At 36.5% G+C, this 23,401-nt stretch overlaps 1 long non-coding RNA gene across 2 annotated transcripts in view; it reads left to right on the top strand.

The window, feature by feature from the left end:
* Positions 1–289: 289 nt before the first annotated feature.
* Positions 290–23,401, top strand: part of LOC141379123 (uncharacterized) — a 30,459-nt gene continuing 7,347 nt past the window's right edge. Inside the window, exons 1-2 of one of the 2 annotated variants that reach the window (XR_015516965.1) lie at positions 290–427; positions 3,359–3,492. This is a non-coding gene — a long non-coding RNA (uncharacterized LOC141379123). Of the gene's footprint in view, positions 428–3,358; positions 3,493–23,401 lie in introns of those variants that run through there. The other variant, XR_015516964.1, reaches the window with a different exon arrangement.

Genomic DNA, 23,401 nt, shown 5'->3' with positions numbered 1-23,401 from the left:
GTCTGCAGTATAATTCCATTAGTGTGAATGCAGTGTTTGGATTGTTTTACTTGAGTAGCTACGCAGTCATGTAAAGTTAACTAAGTATGGTCTTTAGATTTTGGTCCTAAATTGATAAAAATCTGTGATAATACAAAAAATAAATAACAAAAAAAATAAATAAATAAAAAATCAGCTTATAAGCAACCTATTGCTTTTTTAGCATAGTCTTTACACACTAACCAGTATCGACCTCGATAAACAGTATTATATTCGCTTGAATATTTTTACTGCGATCAACAGTTTAGCCACGCCCACACAAATCACCTGCGTATCAAACATGGAACCAGAGAGACTTATCGTGAAAGCTTCAAGTCGGATATTACCTTAAAGATCATTTACAGTTCCACCAAGAAAACCATAAAAGCACCACAGAAGTAACTCAAAGGTAAGTGTCCAATTATGTTTTAATTATGTTTGGTCATTGCCTTACTCAAATATCTGGAAACTTGCCACGTTGCTCTTATTTAGCACTCGTTCTTAAAACGAGTCTTGTAAACACGTGTTTATGAGACCGACGGCTTTGTGCTGTGCGATTTTTAAGTAAAACATTAAACACAAACATTAATTTATTTTATCCACGTCTTATGTTCTTAAGTGCAAGAGCGTGTTCTTCGTGAATGGTGGTTTCTTTAACGTTACCGTTGCTGCTGTACACAGTTGTGAGTTTTCAATATGGGGTATTTAGCTACTTATTATTTGTATAAGAGCATGGTGGTTTTAATAAACTGTATATGTGTGTATAAACACTCACCGGCCACTTTATTAGGTACACCTTACTAGTACCAGGCTGGACCTTTTTTGCCTTTAGAACGGCCTTAATCTTTCGTGGCATAGATTCAACAAGGTACTGGAAATATTCTTTAGAGATTTTGGTCTTTATTGACATGATAGCATCATGCAGTTGCTGCAGATTTGTCAGCTGCACATCCATGATGTGAATCTCCCGTTTCACCACATCCCAAAGGTGCTCTATTGGATTGTGGTCTGGTGACTGTGGAGGCCATTTGAATACAGTGAAGTTATTGTCATGTTCATGAAACCATCATGCTTTTCATTAAGGGATGGACATGGTCAGCAATAATACTCAGGTAACCTGTGGCGTTGACGCAATGCTCAATTAGTACTAATCGGCCTAAAGTGTGCCAAGAAAATAACCCCCACACCATTACACCACCACCACCAGCCTGAACCGTTGACACAAGGTAGGATTAATCTATGCTTTCATGTTGTTGATGCCAAATTCTGACCGTACCATCTGAATGTCACAGCAGAAATCGGGACTCATCAGACCAGGCAATGTTTTTCCAATTTTCTATTGTCCAATTTTGGTGAGCCTGTGCGAATTGTACCCTCAGTTTTCTGTTCTTAGCTGATAGGAGTGGCACCTCGTGTGATCTTCTGCTGCTGTAGCCCGTCTGCCTCAAGGTTCAACATGTTGTGCAAAATCCCAGTTGATCAGCAGTTTTAGAAATACTCAGACCAGCCTGTCTGGCACCAACAACCATGCCATGTTTACGCTCAAGTCACTTAAGTCACCTTTCTTTCCCATTCTGATGCTCGGTTTGAACTGCAACAGATCATCTTGACCATGTCTGCATGCCTAAATGCAATGAGTTGCTGCCATGTGATTGACTGATTAGACATTTGCAGTAACGAGCAGTTGGACATAATAAAGTACCTAATAAAGTGGCCAGTGAGTGTATATGTATGTTTGTGTAATTATTTATTCATTCATTTTCTTTTCGGCTTAGTTCCTTTATTAATCTGGGGTCGCCACAGCAGAATGAACTGCCAAATTATCCAGCATATGTTTTACACAGCGGATGCCCTTTCAGCTGCAACCCATCACTGGGAAAATGTGTTATTATAATTATTATTATTTTTTTGTTTGTATCTAAAAAAAAATCTAGATCTCTATTTGGTTGCTTAAGGTTATATCTAGTAGGATACATTCAAAAACCTTTGGTTTCATCTGGTTTATCTGACTGACCAGCTGGTCTCCAAATCTGACTATGTGCCCAAATCCTTTCTAAAACTACTGCAAACTAAACTTAAGCCTTGCTGGTCTAAGCTGTTTTCTTTGTCCTCAGAGTATTACCTCCGGCCTGTGAATCTGTTTTAATTTGATCCTAGAAAGCAAACTCAGTCAATTTCTTGTGCTTGGAATTTCAGATTGAAATAAGCATCATGTTTCAATAGGGTCATTGATCATGTTGTTATTCTCTAATACATTCATTCACTCAATAACCCCATCAACCATATAGTTTCTCCCGTTTATGAAGAGAGAGAGAGAGATGATCTAATGAAGAACTAGAAGGTTGTTTCTTTGAAAGCTGTGAGAAAATTCAATTCGAGTTGGGAAAAGAATACATCAAAAAGAAGTGAAAGAATCTTTCGGCCTCTCATCCAGACATCCGCAGCCCATTTTTGCAGGCCGGATATTTCACCCCATTTCCAACAGTGCTCACTTGGGTTTAAAAAGCTGCAGTTGATGGAGTGAGAAAAAAGAAAAGCAATCACTCTTGAATATTCCCCCCATTTGTGCGTCGGCTTCACTTCCCAATCCATCCTAATGCAATAACACCCCAGTCAGAGAGGATGCAGTGTCCATCTGCAGTTGGAGTGGAATACGACTCATAGCACTATTCATCTTTGTTTATGATTCAGAATGTTTACTCGCTCACCATTTCCTGGTTATTGATGCCTTTGCCCCAGAGCATGATGGGAAGGCTTTTGGCAGAGGGTTTCGTTACTGGAAGGAGGCAGATCAACTGTCTGTGACAACTGCGAAAACCCTTTCACAGTGATGGCATCCTGCTGTCCTGCTGACAATAGTGCGAAAAAGTTTTCCAGACCAAAAACGATCGAGTGAGAGAGAGAGAGATAGGTGAAGTTACAGAGAGAGAGGTCATGCTTTCTTCTTTTCCTCCTCTGTCTATCTTTAAATCTTGCTCGGCTCAGTGAGATTGGAGTGTGGTGTTGATTGGCATCACGCTGTCAGATCAGAGCGGAGAGAAAAAGAGAGGTTTTCAAATGTATGTGTGTTTCTTGTCTACTGTTTTATGCTATCTGGAAGAAAAACAATGCATCTTTCATTCATTCATTCATTTTCTTTTTGGCTTAGTTACTTTATTAATCTGGGGTTGTCACAGTGGATTGAACGCCAACTTATCCAGCACGTTTTACGCAGTGGATGCCCTTCCAGCTGCAACCCCTCACTGGGAAACATCCATACACACTCACTCATTCACACATATACACAATGGACAATTCAGCTTACCCAATTCACCTATACCACTTGTCTTTGGACTTGTAGGGGAAACCGGAGCACCTGGAGGAAACCCACGCAAACACAGGGAGAACATGGTCTAACCAGCGACCTTCTTGCTGTGAGGGGATCTTGCTACCCACTGCGCCACTGCGATGCCCAAAATAAATTATAACGTATTATTTCTGTTTTTTAATCAGAAATGTCTTCACAGCCATAATCTATGCAAAATACCAAGCAGTTTGTTTGGAATTTGAAATGTATTTTCAATGTAAAGATGTAAGTGTAGCAGGTGTTGTTGGTGGGCAGATATCTCCATATGGAAACTATATGAGGGTTGAGATAATTTGAGGTTTTGCCCGTTGGCTATTTAATTTGCCAGGTGCTTTTCTGTGTAAACATACTAAATTGGTGCTATAAATTAAGAGCCACATGACATATTACCAAGCAACTTGTAAAAAATAGCTGTTCCTGATGTTCTCTACCAGTCTATAGTCACGTATAAAAGTGTTATGTATTGCCATGCAGCAAATACAAGATAAAAGTGACTAACAAACTATCTAGCAGTCATTTTTTGTTTGATTGAATTGAGATTGAATTCTGTTCATTCAAGACATGCACTTATCTGGATATATTAACCAAAACTAATAAATTGTTATATTTATAAGTTGATAAGTGACCAAAATATAAATATAAACCTTAATATTGACTTTGTCTAAGCCAGATTGCAAAAGCAAAAGACAAAGATATACAGATTGATTGATTATTTCAAATGATTTATTCAAAACCTCTGATTCATTTAGAAAGTATGAACTTTTTTTGTAAAGCAAAACTATATACTTTTGAGTCTGTAACAGAAGAGTATGCAGGCTATGGGACATACTACAGTACCTTGTTAACAGATCGTTATGTTGCTTATTTACATCCTGTCAATCATCTCGACACATCATCCACATTTCTTACCCTATTGGAGAAGCAGCAGCAGGATAATCTGCCATTCACGAGTCTTTCATGCTGAGGAATCTCTTCAGGTCTTTGCCTAATTATGCATTCATTCAAAAGTTAATGTCCAAACATATGTTGATAAAAGTTCACACTGTTGTTGCAGATGAAATATAACACCTAAAACGTTGTTTAAACATGTTCCAATTGGCTAGATATTAATTAACAGTCATTCAAACAACTTTAAGCCTCTTAAAAGCCTCGAAGCTTCTTCACTTGATAACTGATCTCACGTGTCTGCCATATTTGTAGTTAGTTTACATTTTTTACCCAGGCTTGTAGTTCAAAACATGTCCAACATGCAGTGTATTGTGGGCAATATTAACGGTTAAAGTATGGTTGTTCTACACTTTGAGTTTTTACCGGATACAGTAGACCATCTGTAAGCTTTTGGCATATCCTTTTCAATATACTATGGTTTGGGACATGCTAAACCTATTTTCGAATACTATTTAGGATAGACTGTATGCGAATTGGGACGCAGCAACTGGGTTTATGAATCATTGACCCGACAGGTCAAAAACAGATTTATTAAGAAACAAAACACTTGCCTTAAGATGCATGAATTTTTTAGGGTTGTATTTTTTTTTCCCAAGAGCCTGTTTCGTCAGGCACAGAAAGCTCGAACCTCAGCCCCTCCAAGTCCGAGGCCATGGTGCTCTACTGGAAAAAGGTGGTTTGCCATCTCCGGATGAGGGAAAGTACTTACCATAGTTAGAGGAGTTCAAGTATCTTGGGCTTTTGCTCACGAGTGAGGGAAGGATGGAACGAGCGATTGACAGTCAGATTGGTGCAGTGGCAGCAGTAATGTGGTCGATATATCGGTTCTTTGTTGTACAGAAGGAGCTGAGCCGAAAGACAAAGCTTTTCGATTTACCGGTCAGTCTACGTTCCTACTCTCACCTACGAAAAGACAAGATCTCGTAAACAAGCAGCCAAAATGATGATGAAAAGTTTTCTTTCGAGGGTAACACTCTTATGGATGGGGTGAGGAGTTCTGACACCAGCGAGGAGCTCGGAGTAGAGCTGCTGCTCCCCCACATCGAGTGAAGTCAGCTGAGGTGGCTCGGAAATCTCTTTCAGATGCCTCCTAGACGCCTACCTAGGGGGGCTTCGGGGAAGACCCAGGACACGCTGGAGGCACTCTGTCTCTTGACTGGCCTGGAAACGCCTCGGGATCCCTTTGGAGGAGCTGGAGGAAGTGTCTGGGGAGAGGGGAGTCTGGGGTTCTCTCCTAAGTCTCTTCCCGCAAACCAACCCCAGAAAAGCGGTAGAAAATGAATGATTTAATAAATTTTTCTTTTTGCAAAGTGAGTGACCTATTTGATAACAGTAGTTTGCAGATCATAAAAAAAGAATTGTTGATAAATAATAAATAATACAAATTTTATGTATAGGGGAATATAGGAAATATGAGCCACACACAGAACATTTACTTTTATTATTAACAGTTTTATTGCCAGTAAGGCTTATTTACACTTATTCATTTCACCCACCATTGCGTATTGAGGCAAAAAACAATTCTTTATACCCGTCAGGCTTGAAATACATCTCGTTGGTGTTGGATTGATACAGTATGTTTATTTTTTTTCAAGGGCTGTTATTGTTTCAGTTGATTTCATAATCAATGGTTATATTCTGCTTGTCAAGACTGTAACAGAGTTGCTTTGCTGCTTAGAAAGTGTATAAAGCTCAGTGCCTCAGTATTATTGAACCTGACGGTAAGACTTGTGTTTTGGTCCAAGTAACAGCTTGTGTATAATTTTCCATCCAGCATCCAGTGTTACTCAGCTGAGCTATAAAGTATAGCTTGATAATTTTTCAGATGTCATTATGAAGTATTACACTAACTAGCCTACTCTATGCATATGCATACAACTCTCAGTAATGATTAAATCACACTGAACTGAGCTAAACTGAACTGAACTGAACTTAAACACTAAAACCTGAATCACACTGTTCCAATTACTATGACCATTTATGTGAAGCTGCTTTGACACAATCTACATTGTAAAAGCGCTATACAAATAAAGCTGAATTGAAAAAAATTGAATTGAATATAAGCAGCGCAGAGTAGATTATGTATAGACTACCAAGCTACATCATGGCAAATTTGCATGGCGTTAATATTTATGACAGGTCCTGGAAGTGTATTTCGAGTAAATGCAATCAAAATATGCAGTTGAAGTAAAAAATAATTAGCCCTCCTGTGAAATTTGCATTCTTTTAAAAATATCTCCCATGTGCTGTTTAACAGAGAGAAGGTTTTCAACATATTTTTAAATAAACTAGTTTTAATAGCTTATTTCTTATAACTAATTACTTTAGTCTTTTCCATGATGACAGTATTTCTCCAGTTATTTAGCAAGATGCTAGTATTCATCTTAAAATGCATTAAGAGTGACATTAACTCTTATAATAGAGTGAACTTTTCTCTAATCATAGTAGTGCTGTGCTTTATTTGTTTAAAGCTTTAAGGTTACAGGCTGACTGACTGAGTGACTGACTAGGCAATCTATAAATCATGTAAAACAGTTTATTGCAAACTGAAATAAATCTAATTTGATGATATGGTTTGGAATTGGATGTTTTATGAGATTATTTACATATTTGTGATTATTTTACATTTAAATTAAGAATTTTGCTGGATCGCAAAAAAATTCAACTTTTTGTTTATTTTGCGTTGGATTCAGCGATCTCGGAATTGTGAAAAACTAGGGGGTCTGTATAATATCTAACATAATAAACAGGCTCCCCCAGCCAAATTAAAAGAAATAAGCCTTTCTACAAAAGAAAAAATTTTTTTTAGGAAAGTTTATTTTTATTTTTTACAATTTTTACGTTAAATATTACTTGGGAAATATTTGAAAGAATTCAAATATAATTATTTTGCCTTCAGCTGTATTAATTATTTATAATATATACATTATTTTTTATTATATTGGGAAGCTTTTTCCCTATTATATCTGAACGTAATAAATGTCACCTAAAAAGTCATTTTTATGCATATTTAATTTTTGGGTGAACTATCTCTATTTACATGCTCGAGCCATCCTGGCAGACCAAATATAACACTTCTAATGCAGGTAAAATTAGCAAGAAATCACTTTAAATAATTGGATAGACCTACATTGTTTTCAGTGGCCAAAAGGGCAGCATGAGCACTGCACATAAAATAGAAATAACCGCCTGATTTTTATCAAATAATTGGACAGACGGCAGTAAAACAGTGCAGGAATATGTTTTGCTCGGTAGCGGTTTGACAGTCTCTCGGGGCCCGGCTGTGTTTTCAGTGCTGTGTCACCCCTATTTGACCACCTTTGTCAAACCTAGCGGCGGATGAACAGCCTGTAAAAAGCACGAGGGGAGAAAGGGATGCTGGATGCAGTCAACGCTACGCCGTCTGATTGACACCTCCATCCAGCCCAGGGTGTTCAAAGGGAATGCATTAGCCTGGCCCCGCTCAGTTAGGGGGCATTGCTACATCCAAACAGATAACAGCTCTCTGAATCACTTGCCAGAAGTAAATAGCACTGCGGAAAATGTTGTTTACAGATGCGACTAGATGCTAATGACACGGTATTAAAGAGAAACCAAGCTCTGTTTAAGTCCCGCCGTCTCTATCTATGGACTCTGCCACATCAGACTGACCTCAATATGTCCTAAATTCTTTGATAAAAATATTCCTTTTCCAACACGCCAGTTATTCCTTGGAGATATGCTATTTATAGGGGCAGTTTTTAAAAGTACTTTCTCTGACGTGTTGTAGCATTGCGTCATGTTATCATGAAATATTGGTAGAGCTGTGTGCAATTTTTTTGTGTGAATGTATGTGTGTGTGTTTTTTTGAGCACACTTGGTGGTTGTTGCTGATGTACAAAGTGTAAGTTTGTCTTCTCAAATGATGCGTCAAGAACGATTTTGGCACCAAAGCGAGATTCCACTTTCAGCCTTTTTTTGGGGTGCATCTGAATCTTTTTCAGTGCCTTGTGAAAGTCTGTGGAGACACATTCCGCAGGCTCTCTGTGAATAAGTTATGCAAATAATGTTAATTGAATCCCACAGCAGCACTTTCCTTCTCCCTTACAAAAATAAAAAACAAAACATTCTGTTGATTTAATGGGCTTGCTGTTTCATTTCAAACCCTTGCCAAAAAAATGCCAAAATATATGTATAAATAAAGCGAATGAATTGCGGCCGCTGATAGCATTGCTAATTTGCATACACTGTGTGCATTGTTGTAACTGATTCACTATAGGGAATTATGCAAATTAGACAACGGCGCAGAAATTCTGTACCGAACGCGGTTTGCAAGCTGTGTTGGCCCATCTTGCAGGTCAGAGTGATCATGGAAGAAATGCAGAAAGGTAGTTTGGCAGGATCTTTCATAGGTTTTTATTCAGAAAAGATAAAGAAGAGTGACTAGCATCCATAAAATTAATCATAGAAAGTAGGGCTGCACAATATATTAGTTGAGCTTCGATATTGCAGTGTGTGAATCCGCAAAAGCCACATCACAGGATGTGCAGTTTGGAGTCAGGATTGTGTTTTTGACCAGGTACAACAGTTCAAAGCACATGAAAATTTTGGAGTCATTTCAGTGTAACCAGAATATAGTGAAAGTTTTTAAGCTTTTAAGGCCTGTGTATATATTTTTACAAGATTTAAGATAAGGCTGGATCTGTATTCAGCTCAAAAACCCATCAGAATATTTATTATAGCCTCCAGAATATGCCCATTTTTTTGTCTGAGTACAGTGTAGTTGTTTTTGTAGCCCGAATGTAGCTTTAAATGCAAATGAGCTGCTTCTCCCTGCCCCCTGTTCCCATAATTGCATCTGCTTCTCCTGCAACATCAGATACACAGCAGTCAGTGATGGAGACAGACATGAATAAGCTGTAATACAGCTCATTAGTCAAAAATACCAAGTTAGTTTATTTGATGTATTTGTGGTGGAGTTTATTCAAGCCTTTCTGAAATGATGAGTCGCACACAAATGCCGCTTGCAGTAGGGGTGGGTAAGGCAAGGCTTTATAAAACACTAAAACTGTCAAAGCAAATGTGTCGAATTTTTGAAACGTTTTGAAACCCATCTCTACAGTGACACCTAGTGGTAATTTTTATGTATTACTTTGGAACAGCTTCAGCAAAGAAAAAATGAAGCAAATTAATGTGTTTAACCCCACGTTGTACAGTTGGACTTCAAGTGATTTAGTGAAGTGGTAAGAGTTCCTGACTAGCATGCAGAGATAATCCGGTTCGAATCCAGTTGATGGAACTATAGATCCTCTGTTCTTGTAACGTGTTTTGTTTTAACATTGGTCTGACATCTGAATGAACACTTTGTAAATAAATGGCTTGTTTTGGTCATAAAAAGTGACTATTAAAATACATCAAGTCATAAATTCAGTGTATATGTACAAGTAGGGATTTAAACCCAGGCCATTTGCAGCACAGTAACTTTTTAAACACACAAAGTCTACTAGGCCTCTTGTGATATAGTTTTTCTGACCCTATCAGTCAAATGCAGATTCGCCAGGTGTCGAAACGCTTCTGAGGGGACCAATGCTTTGAATCGCTTTGGTCACGTGACCTTTTGTTTCGAAACACTTTAGTCAAGTGACCTGGGTGTTTTGAAACACCTTAGTCATGTGACCTTGTGTTTCGGGTCATGCTTTTGTGCAGTGTTTCGAAACACTTGCGCTTCGGGATCTCGACACTATGTCAAAATGTAAGTTTCACATCAGCCATCCCTAGTACACACACACACAACACATACAGCGGGGAAAATAAGTATTTGACACATCAGCATTTTTATCAGTAAGGGGATTTCTAAGTGGGCTACTGACACAAAATTCCTACCAGATGTAGCCATCAAGCCAAATATTGAATTCATACAAAGAAATCAGAACATTTAAGTATACAAGTTGAGTCATAATAAATAAAGTGAAATGACACAGGGAATAAGTATTGAACACACTTTACTTAATACTTTGTAGAAAAGCCTTTGTTGGTGATCACAGCTTCTAGACGCCTCTTGTATGGAGAGACCAGTCGTCTGCATTGCTCAGGAGTGATTCTGGCCCATTCTTCCACACAAACGGTCTTTAAATCTTGAAGGTTCCTTGGGCCTCTTTTATGAACTTTGATCTTCAGTTCTCTCCATAGATTTTCTATGGGATTTAGGTCAGGTGATTGACTGGGCCATTCAAGCAACTTGATTTTCTTTCTTTGAAACCACTTCATTGTTTCCTTGGCCTTGTGTTTGGGATCATTGTCTTGCTGAAATGTCCACCCTCTTTTCATTTTCAGCTTTCTGGTAGATGGCAGCAGATTTTTATCCAGAATGTCCCGGTACATTTCTCCATTCATCCTACCTTCAATAATATATAGTCTGCCAGTACCCCTTGCTGAAAAGCAGCCCCAAACCAAGATGCTTCCACCCCCAAACTTAACTGTTGGTATAGTGTTCTTGGGGTGGTGGGCAGTGCCATTTCTTCTCCAAACATGATGTGTAGAATGACTGCCAAAAAGTTCAATTTTGCTTTCATCTGACCATACTATAGTTTCCCAATAATCCACAGGCTTCTCCAAATGCTGTTTCGCAAACTTTAACCGGGCCTCAACATGCTTTTTGTTCAGCAATGGAGTCTTGCGTGGTGAGCGTGCATGGATGCCATGGTGGTTCAGTGCATTGCTTATAGTTTTCTTTGAAACAATAGTACCCGCTGATGCGAGGTCTTCCTGAAGTTCTGCCCGAGTGGTTCTTGGCTCTTGGAGAACTCTCCTGATTATTCTTTGGACTCCTCGGACAGGGGTCTTACGTGGAGCACCTGATCGTGGCCGGTTTATGGTGAACTTATGCTTTTTCCATTTCCGGATAATAGCCCCCACAGTGCTCACAGGAACATTCAGCATTCTGGAAATGCGCCTATAACCATTCCCATCAAAATGCTTTTCAACGATAAGACTACGCAGATCTTGAGAGAGTTCTTTGTTTTTACCCATCATGAAGTCTTTCCTGTGTGCCTCCTGAGTAATGAGAAGCCTTTATAGGCCATCAATTAGGACTAAAGCAGCTGATATCAATTAGTACTGATAGGGAGCAGGGTTTTTCTCTCAATACTGACAGATCTCCTGACTTTCTATGCCATTTTGCACCTTGTTATCTTCATGTGTTCAATACTTATTCCCTGTGTCATTTCACTTTATTTATTATGACTCAACTTGTATACTTAAATGTTCTGATTTCTTTGTATGAATTCAATATTTGGCTTGATGGCTACATCTGGTAGGAATTTTGTGTCAGTAGCCCACTTAGAAATCCCCTTACTGATAAAAATGCTGATGTGTCAAATACTTATTTTCCCCGCTGCATATTAGTGTTCACTGACACCATGCAGCCCTGGTGATTATAGCAGTTGAGAATTACATAGCAATTATACTTTATTACAAACATGCTCTGCTTTAAAAACGTTTTTAAACTTATAAAACTCACAAAAATCACAGTTTGAACAAATATTTTAATCCCAGTTTATTTGCAAAAAAAACGTTCTGTGGACATGTGTATACATGTTATTATAGAAACCTGACGTCTGTCAATCAATTTGGTGGGCGGGGAAACCGCACTCCTACGTCACGTTGCGGTGGGCCTCAGAATCACAAGGATTTTGGTCTTATTTTAACGTCGGGAAAATAAAAAAAAGAGGCTTGTTGTGATTATATCACTTCAATATGATAGTGGACACACTATACCTACACACAGTTCTGTCTGAACGGCTTCTAAAAGTTGATTTTCATCAAAGGTGCTAGGGCTGCACAATATATCGTTTCAGCATCGACATCACAATGAACACATCTACAATAGTCACATCGTGGCATGCCCAATGTCTAGTTATGATTATAGTTGTTTAGGTACAATAGTTTGTCATTGCAAAGTTTCTCCATAATGTAGTAAAAGTTTATCATTTGCATGTTTTTAGACCTGTGATAATTGTTAGGCATTTCAAGAGAGCTTAAAAGCACAAGCATTTCAAAGTTTGAGGTTTTAGATTACAAACATTATTTAGATTCAGTTGTTTCTACAATAAAGACTATGCAGTGATATTTTGCATTTACTTATTTTATTTCTACTATATATATATATATATATATATATATATATATATATATATATATATATATATATATATATATATATATACTATATAAATTTAACAAAAATCAGAAAAACATTGATAAATTATTACTTTTGTATTTATCTATGCTTGCAATTGGATTATGTTATGCAAAATAATCCCAATCAACCTAAAGTTATGAATTCTTTGCAAAACAAGCTATTTAAGAGAGATTGTATTTATTGCAAAATATATTGCAGAAAACCAAAATATCACAAAATTCATGCAGGCCTAATAGGTGCCCTTTACAGCATGGGCACAAGGCCTTACTACAGTTGTAGCTTTAAAAATATGAATTGTATTTACACAACGAAGAATATACAGCTTTATTGTTCAATTGATTATTTAGTTTCTGTACATAATACTGTTTTTGGATTGGATTCTCATGATTGTAATGGTACAATTTGTAACTGAGTTTACTGTCTTATTTTTGAAATGATTACATGTTAATTATGAATTTATCAGTTATTATAACTATTTTATGACTTCATGGTCACTTAACATTTTTACACTTTTTGACAATAGTATTAAATCATAATATTAAACCCTGTCCATACAAAAGGCGGTGGAGCTTTTGTAAATTTGGCGCTAGGTTTTTTGGTCATCTGCAACGCATCACATGCTGTAGATTTAGCCTGATCTTGTTCTTTATAAAGTCTCATTCGGGTGAAGATAGAACCGCAAGGGCGCATTGATCAAACGCGTTGTCTTCCTACTCCACCTTTGCACCTGTTTAGCATTTTAATGAAAGGCATCAGGCTGTCCTCAACACGGTCCTCTCTCTCAACAGTACTTCAAATAAAAGAGAATAATTTCCCAATATCTATGCATGCTTTTCACTCTTTATTTCTAGCATTTGGTCCTTTAGTTTCACTGTTGTACTATAAATTGAATGCGCCACAATGTTTAGTTTCACAAAATGTTTAGATCCACAGTTTAGGTCGTGGCATATTTGGTAATGCTACTCATTGCTTGTGAGATGCATAATACAGGATCTTCATATATCTGTTTATGTATGTTTTTAAATGAATTATTAGTTTTTGATTGTGAAGTACTGAGTTTAAACCATAATTTCAACAATTTAGAAATTGAATACTGCATTTAAACTATTGTACTTGATCACTAAAGTACCTTTTAAAAAAAGTTAGTTCACTTGGCGGCCATGTTTGCAACACCTCAGGACACCTAGTTTTGGTAAACAAAACTAAGTTCTGTCTGTTTTGAATTTGGCGATCCTAAAATCTCAAAAACATAATATTTAAATAACATTTTAAATCAGCTTTAAAATCTTTATTATCAATATTTAGATGTCAGATGGGCAAATTTTATAAGAATTAATATTAATAAGTATTATAAATATTATAAGTAAAATGTTATCTTATGAAACCAGCCAACAACTAATCCAGCACAATTCATAATGTCATTAAAATGTGGAATTTAAACTTCATGTAAAATACAAAAAGAAGGGAATAACTGCAAAAAGTTATCATCTAATATTTTTTACTGTTTTGGTTGAGAAAAACAAACATCCATAATTAAATGTTAATTTGGGATATTTATTAGATTTCATTAATTTCATTAATTAATTAATAATTAATTTCATTCATTAGACGAGAATGTAGTTGTTTAAATTGCGACTATGCAGTTTATTCATAAGGATAGTGTCTATTTTAAATATTTATAATTTTTGAGATGCAGCCCATATGCATCTATCAGCCTGTCATACTAAGCAGAGCAAAGACGGTTTACTTTGTCCATCCAGACAGAGAACGCACAATATCTCCTAAGGGGAGAAAAGATTGGCATATTTCTAAACTACAGCTGATCAAAACATAAAATTGATGAGTGACATTCAAGTCCATCTCACTCTTTAGTATGTTGTAGTAATTGTAGTGTATTGATTGTGACATGGGACTCACATAACCTATAAGGAATGTATGTATTTTGTGTTGACCACTCTTTATATTGACCTTATTCTTCAATGAGGAAATACGCTTGTTTTTACGATTTGTTTTAGATCAATAACATAGAAATACTGGAAAATATCCCTAGACTGATGGCATCATTCTTTTCAGCCTTATAATATGAAAATGTCAGCAAAATCACCTGTTTTGTCATCAGTTTAGGTATTATACTACAGAATCATTCAAATAGTAGCTCTAAAATGACGTTGGTGAATTAGTAACGGTTTCTGCTGTTCTGACTTCAGCTGCAGATGTGAATAAATGGTGGAAGAAAGTAGCTCCTCATACAAAAGGTTTCTCTGTGTTTGATTTTCTTTTTTATATACATAGTTACGTCGTCGAACTGTTGTATAAATACAATATCACACTAGTAGCAGTGCGATATGGTAATATGCCGCCACATCGCACTGCTACTCATGTGATATTGCTCATATATATATATATTTATATATTTATATACATATGTATATATGCATATATGTATATATGTATATTATATATATTTAATTATATTAAAGGGGACCTATTATGCAAAATCACTTTTATAAGGGGTTCAAACCCAGTTGTGTGTGACCAGTGTGACTATGTAGCCTGTCTCCAATAGTAAAAAAAAATATTGACACTGGTAGGTTTGCCCTCTTTTTAAAAGACCACAATTTCATTTGAATTCAAACAGGATGGCACAAAACCTAAAAGGGGCAGTTTCAAAGAGTTATAAAACATCATTCATGTGATGTTTTGAGCTGAAACTTCACATACACACTCTAGGGACATCAGAGACATATTTTGCATCATGAAAAAAGCGACCCAAACAACATGTTCCAATATTCCCCCTTCTGTCCCCCATACCTTCATATCTACTATACATTTTTTTATATTTTACCTCACAATTCATTACTTTAAACTTCAAGCAGGTGAAGTCGTGACCCTGTGTGGGACAAGAAAACAAGCGACACCGTTTCAGCTGACAGAGATTTATTACTTGCACATGGCAGAGTGGCTGAAATCAACACGAGCTAAAAAAGCAGTTTTGAGGACACTTTAAATTTTACTCAACTTATAAGTTTGCAGTGCGCTTCAGGTTTGTCCATGAAGTCGGTCTCCTCGCCAGGTTTTGTCTGTACGGCTCATTTGCTCATTAGCTGTGGCTATAAATGCAGCGAGCGATTCAGATCCATCTGACAGGCTTTCCGCTTTGCTTCAGGGTGAGATTGTAATAATTTCAGAGTCTTGACAGGTACAGTATTCAACATGTCGCGTACATCCACCTCTCGTCTCTTTTAATTGTAGGGGAGAGATTTAGTAAAAGCGTAGCAGCGTCGGTTAGATGTGTTAACATGGAGGATGACGCTCATGTATCACAGAGGATGTACTGGAGGAGTTCAATGATATGAGAAGCAAAAATATCATGAGGCGAAAGTGCTGGGTCTCTGTGGTTAATGGCGGAGTATAGCTGCACTTCTCCTTTGTCTCGCTCTTGAAATGCACAGAAAGTGGGTGAAGCTCTGACCTTTGACTTGTGGATGTTTAGCACGCTTGGTTGAGTAGTGGCGCGAAGGGAAATTTAACGTGAAGGGGACAAATTAAAATCCACTCAGATGTCCACTTTGATGTGTGTATGTGTCTGTCAGAATGGATTGGCAAAGGGAATACAGTAGGTTAGAATTGGATGGGGGTCAATTTCATCATGCTTTGTTCCCCCTATTCATCTGTTTAGAAATTCAAACATTTGCAGTGACTTGAATACACCTTTCCAATGATCAGCATATTTTGGATTTTCAATCTAAAACCTATTCTATTTAGCCATCTTGACATGAAATTTGAGTAAAATAGTCAAAGTAAATGTATTTAGTAACAAGAACAAACAGATAAAACAATGACTAACACATTTATTACAGTAGTCATGTTTTTTTAACATTAGTTAATGAAAATATTAGTTGAAAAGGTTCATTGTTAGTTCATGTTAACTCATGGTGCACAATAATGTTAAGCACGTAGTTTTATTTTAATAATGCATTAGTAAATGTTGAACTGTGATTTATAAATGCTGTACATGCACTGTTCATTGTTTGTTCATGTTAGTAAATGCATTAACTAAGAATTACATATTGTAAAGTTTCCTATTTCCTGCAAACACATCCTATTGTGATAAAATTTCCTATTTAATGTTTTGGATCATTGTCTTGCTGAAGTGTCCACTCTAGTTTTATCTTCATCATCCTGGTAATATGGATTTTGGACTAAAGCAGCTAATTTACATTTAAAGTGATGAAGGGCAGACTTTTGCTAAACAACTGAGATAGCTTCAGCTATTTCAGATATTTTCATATTACACCTCCCTTTCTCCATGTGTTTAATGCTTTTTTTCCTGCGTCATTTTATTTTATTATGCTTAACTTCACTTGTAAATAAATTCGATTTTGTTTTCTTTACATATATGGATTTCTTTGGTTGTAATCATCATCCAGTGAAAATTTCAAGTCAACAGCTCCTTTAGAAATATGTTTTCTGAGAAAAATGGTGACGTGTTGAATACTTATTTTCCCCGCTGTATATTTGACTATGATATAAAAAAAGTTGCTAAAATGTCATTTAGTATAAGTCTTGTCAGGTATATTTAGAACAACAATCATTTGATGACTTATTAATCGACAAAGACCACAGTGGAGTTCCAATATGCTAATTGGCATATTTATGTAGTTTCCTTCAAGCCAACCATTTGTCAGTAAAAAGAATAACATTTAGTATTATCATTTATTTTGACATTTACTCAAAATGTATGAAAGAATAAATGTTTTTTTGTCATTTACATAAATAGGTATAATTGATATTTTTAACATTTTTTATTGTAGTTTTTGCAAATGTAGAAAAACAAAGAACCGACAGACAACCCTATCATGAAACAATAATCTGTGCAAAATGTAAAAAAAAGCATGAAACAAGGGAAAATGGCCACAAACAAGACATACAGTTACATACAGCCATAATTATTAACCCCCCTGATTTATTAGCCTCCCTGTTTATTTTTTCCCTTTTTTCTGTTTAACTGAGAGAAGATTTTTTTAACACATTTCTAAACATAATAGTTTTAATAACTCATTTCTAATAACCGATTTATTTATTTTAGCTTTGCCATGATGACAGTACATAATATTTTTACTAGATATTTTTTCAAGACACTTCTATACAGCTTAAAGTAACATTAAAAGGTCAAAATTAGGTTAAATTAGGTTAATTAGTTTAACTGTGCACTGCATGTTATTGTATAATGATGTTTTCTTCTGTAGACTAAAAAATATAGCTTAAAGGGGCTAATACTTTTGACATTGAAATGGTTTTTAAAATATTAAAAACTGCTTTTATTCTAGCTGAAATAAAACAAATAAAACTTTCTCCAGATGAAAAAAATATTATCAGACATACTGTGAAAATTTCCTTGCTCTGTTGAACATCATTTGGGAAATATTGATAATTCTGACCTACAAAAAAAAAAAAACACACAGCAATGGATAGAGAGAGAGAGAGAGAGAGAGAGAGAGAGAGAGAGAGAGAGAGAGAGAGAGAGAGAGAGAGAGAGAGAGAGAGAGAGAGAGAGAGAGAGAGAGAGAGAGAGAGAGAGAGAGAGAGAGAGAGAGAGAGAGAGAGAGAGAGAGAGAAATCTTCAAAAATTAAACAACATTATTAATCTTTATGGTGTCTTGAAAAAAAGACAGGATCCCACATTTTATCAAATTTTGCAGTATTCCCAGAGGTGGTATCTAATTATTTCCAAATGTAAAGTGGAGGTAGGTCCAAGAACCCAGTCAGGAAAAAAAGAGGCCTAACATTTTTCTTCCAGAAAAAAAAAAATGTTTTTTTTGCTATGATCAAAAATATATAATTGGTCACACTTTATTTTGATGGCCCGTTTGTTATATTTCATCTACATGTCAATTAGTTCTCAATAGATTATAAGTAGACTGTTAAGTTAGGGTTAGGGTTAGGGTTAGTCAAAGCTGACATGTACTTGCAAAGTTTCTTATTGTCATTTAAATGTCTGTTGGAGCAGCAGTTTTAATAATCAACAGATATTAAGCAGACAGTCTAATTATACTCAAATGAACCATCAAAATCAAGTGTCACCATATAATTTGATCAGATTTACATTAATAGGTCTGTTACACTGTCTAATGTTGGAACATTTTTCAACCCTCATTTTGACTTTTTTAAAGCTGTATAAAACATTAAAGTAACTTTACATTGCTTGTTTGCATTTAATGTGCTTTTTAAGTAATATTAATATAAATTCACTGTTTTAAAAAATATATTATACTTTATTGAACTTAAAGAAATACAAATGAAGCTGTACAAATAAATGTTGCACAATAACTTGATGATTGCTGTACTTTTATGATTATTATTATTTTTTTATTATAAATGTTTATTTTTTATTATGAATGTCAATGATAATTAAGTAAAGCTGTGAAGGGGTAGAGGTGTCCCAATTCTCTTTAGCCTCAGGTCAGTAAGCAGTTTGCATCCAATAATGCATTAATATTAAGTAGTAAAAAGCAATAATAGTAATAGTAAAAAAAAATACACAAAAAAAAAATACCACAACATTATGTTGCCTTTTACTGAAAACATTTTACTTTGGTATTTACAGAAGTCAACAACACCAAGGCTTAAAACTGAAAAGATTTTTATATTTTATATTATATAAGGCTTGTTGTGCTCACAGGCAAACACGATCTATACAAAATCCTTGATCTGTGTGACAGCATTATTAAAAATGAGTGCTGAACTGAAGGTGTTCATTTACTTTAAATAAATGTGTGTCCACCGCATACAAAATTGGTCACACTGTCATATACAAAAGTCTGCCGCATCCATCTCAAAAATAAGGTTTTTGCCACTTCCTAATTTCTCATTGCACACACTGAAAACGTGTTTCATGTAGCATATTGTTGAGTTAAATATATACAGCCAAGGCTGCGATTTGGGATGTGTCTGCAAGGGAACATTTTTCAGTAATTAGCAGTGTGTAATGAAGAATTTAAGGAGGTGTTCAGATTGAAGGAAGCATCTGTTTAGGCTTGATCACATTTGTTGTATTTTTAGAAATGCACGAGATATGACAAATGCACAGATTTATGGTGACAGATCAACAACAGTGGCTTTTTATATTATACGTGTTGGTATTGAAGATTGATTAAATTTTAGAGAAACTTTCTTTTTGTTGTTTAAAGGTTTATGAAACCTCCCTCTCTTTTGGTTCAAGTCTACCACAGATAACTTTTTGAATAATACGACTTAAATGGGCATAAATAGTTGTTAGCAGATGGTGTGTTTGATGGGCAGATCAGAAGAGAGCAAGCAACCATCGTCTGTCAGTATCCTATATAGACTTAAATAAAAAACTGTGGAAATGTAACACGTGAGGAAATGCAACATTTCAATGGCCCAATCTCAATTCTACTGCTTAGCCTTTCCCCTTACCCCTCGTTTTGCACGTTCACATGAAGGGGTGGAGGTGTCCCAATTCTCTTTAGCTTGAAGGCGTAGGGCTAAGGGGAAGGGGTAGATACCATTTCGAATAGAGATTTTTCAGCACCACTCTCGAAACCAAAGGGGTAAGAAAATTTCCACCTGGAAGTCAGGAGATGCACAAATTAGTATTTTTTTGTCATTATTACAAAGTTTTACTACAAACATGTATGAATACATTCATAACCACATTTGTGTTTTACCATCATGCTTTTTAAAAGAAATGCTAAAATAAAAACCGCTTAATCTAAATCTGATCTGTAATCCATAATAATAACTCCTGTTTAGCACTCCCACAACATTCTGACACTCAATCTTATTGTCACATTAGATCGTCATGATAGCATAATATATACCTTCAGTGATTTCCTGAAGATACATACAAAAAAATAACACTTGGAACAACTACAGTAGTCGCAATCGTCTGATCTGATATGAAGCAAGAGATCGCGATGACATGATGACGTGTGCAGGTGCTGTAGTGCTGTCCCATTTTTTAGGCGTAAATTTTGAAGCCCTTCCCATTCAATTTCTGTTTCAAGGGCCAAGGGGAAGGCGTAGGGGTACAAAAATAGAATTGGGATTGGGCCTATATTTAAAGAGTGTGTATTTTAAATGTAGACACACACATACCTTCTTTAGCTGGGACAGAAAATTCTTCTGACAATTGAGTGTTTGAAAGTTGAATTTGAATGCTGTTTTAATCCACCGACGAATCAACTGATTGTAAACCGATGATCATTACAGCCAATCACAGTCATATCTAATGAATCCGTGAACACATATTGAGCATCTATCAGCTCAATAATCAGTTCAATAACCCACTTAGCAGTGCTTAAAATGCAAGCAGGAAAAGCTGCTATTGTCACATAGATATATGTGGGACTTAGCGACCTTCCTGCAAACTAGTAACCTTCTTGCTGTAAGATGACACTGCTAACCACTAAGGCCCTGTTTACACTAGTGCGTTTTAGTTTGAAAACGCATAAGTTTTGCTACGGTTACGCCATCCGTCCACACTACGCCGGAGTTCTCGAGCGCCGAAAACGGAGCTTTTTGAAAACGCTGGAGAGGCCGTTTTCATTCTAAAACGTTGCTGCTCCGTCTCAGTGTGGATGGGGAAAGACGGAGACATCTGAAAACGGAGGCGGGGCTGCAAACGTTCGCCTATCTGATTGGGGCTTTTCCTCAATATTAAGTAGCCCACACACAGTTCAGTCTCGCATCCTCTTCTTGTAAGTTCAGACTTCGCAAGTTTGATCAAGGCTGCAGTCTCCCCCTTTTCAGTTTGATATGGAAAACATACCGAGGACACGGGTAAATCTTCAAAGGGAACAGTGTACTTTATAACTACATTCACATCACCTTGGCTACGTTGTTTCACTTTCTCAACAATAAAATGTAAACATGATTTAAGGAACTGCCTATTTTCTTTTTAATATTAGCAACTTAACAGACAGCAGAAATGTTGAGGCGCCGTGCTGCATATATGAGCGTCATCTTCACTGTGTGGATATTTATAACAAAACGGAGCCGATAACAACTGCCTCCTTTCAATTTCAGTGAAAATACGAAACGCACCCTCTCTTTTGCTGAATATCAGTTTTAATAATCGATAATTATAAAAGTATAACATACAATAAGTTTATACATTGTAGGAAATAAAGGCAAGCGATCAGTCAATGTACCTGAATTAATCATTAACTTATCTTTGCGCTTAACCAAAACATGTTACCCGTGAACAAGTAACTTAATAGATTCCAATGACCAAAGTCAGGGAATTGGCCTATGTCGTTAGATAAAGACAACAACATGAATGAAATATCACGTTTAGCAAATATAGCGAGATCAGATACAGCGGGAGATGCTTGATGAGCAGTCCGACAAGCAGAGCTCTCATCTGGGTAGAAATGCTGGAGCGCTTGCCTGAGAGTGTGTGTGTGGTCACGTGATGTGCGTTTTCAGCGTTTTGGTGTGGACGGAGAGCTGTTCAGAAACGCTGGGTAAAACGCGAATGTGGACGCGGATCGTTTTCATTCTACAACGCCGTTTTAAAACTAAAACGCACTAGTGTAGACGGGGCCTAAGCCACTGTGGCGCAAGTGTGTAGAAGTTTTTCTGACAATCTACTAGCCTTGTATTACTGCTAGACAGAATAATTCAGAAGCAGCATTTTCTTCTAGAATAAGAATACTCAGTCTTATAAATAACCGTGACTAAGTTTACATGCACATCAGTAGTCAAACTGTTTATCTTAATCTGAATGAGACAATAATATGATTAAGGTGTTTACATGAGTTGCTTTTGCTTTCATGATACAGATTTACACAGCACAATGATCGATTAGCGTCATTGCGTCATCTGTTTTTTCTGGAGTTTCTTGTAATTTTGGGTGTTTCATTTTTCAACTTTAACTGCAGTTTGGAAGTTTTACTTTCATTTAGGAACATTGCATTCACGACAAACTGAGCTATTGGATGCGAGTATAAAGTAAAGACTAGTGAGAAAAGTTTTTTTTTTGTTGGGAATTTGAGACCGCACACCAACTAAAAAAAAAAAACCCTCTGCATTTCACTCGGTAGGTCAGAAAGTAACAGCCGTGTGTGTATAGACTATCCAGTTGCAAAATGCAGTAAAAAGTCCTACATGATGGTAAAAATAAAGTTATTTACATGTCTGTGCTGCACTTCAATAATATGACTAAAATCGGCATACTCCAATCTGATATCTCTTTACTTCGATTATGACTTTGATCGGATTAAATTGATAAAAAATCGATGTTTACATGGTAGAATCTTAATCAGAGTATTAGTAAGCAAGCAAGCAAGTAAGTAATGTGGATTTATATAACGCATTTTTCGTGTATGGCCATACACCAAAAGTGCTTCACAATCATGAGGCGGGTCTCTCTACACCACCACTAGTGTGCAGCATCCACTTGGATGATGCGACGGCAGCCACAGAACAACTGCGCCAGTACGCTCACCACACACCAGCTATATGTGGGGGTAGAGACAGTGATGGAGCCAATTCTGTGGATGGGGATGATTAGGAGGCCATAATTATAAGCGCTAATGGAGGGAATTTGGCCAGGACACCGGGGTTACACCCCTAATCTTTACGAGAAGTGCCATGGGATTTTTATTGACCCCAGAGAGTCAGGACCTCAGTTTAATGTCTTAATCATATAAAAATTGTATTATTGTTGTTCATGTAAACATACTCATTGTCTCAAGTACTCCTATGCTATAAGTACTCCTATGCTATATAGGGTTGAGACGATGAGGAAATTTCCCCACTGGTTAATCGACATGTAACAACACCGGTAATACCAGGGTTCACCAGGGGGGTGGGGGTTTCCTCTTTTCTTTCTGCGTTTAAATAGCTTATAAATGTGTGCGTATAATACTTTCACTTTCAGT

Source organism: Danio rerio, chromosome 19, assembly GCF_052040795.2.
Source record: "Danio rerio strain M-AB ecotype USA chromosome 19, GRCz13ab, whole genome shotgun sequence".
Taxonomy (NCBI): Eukaryota; Metazoa; Chordata; class Actinopteri; order Cypriniformes; family Danionidae; genus Danio; species Danio rerio.
This window is presented reverse-complemented; position numbering and strand designations above follow the sequence as displayed.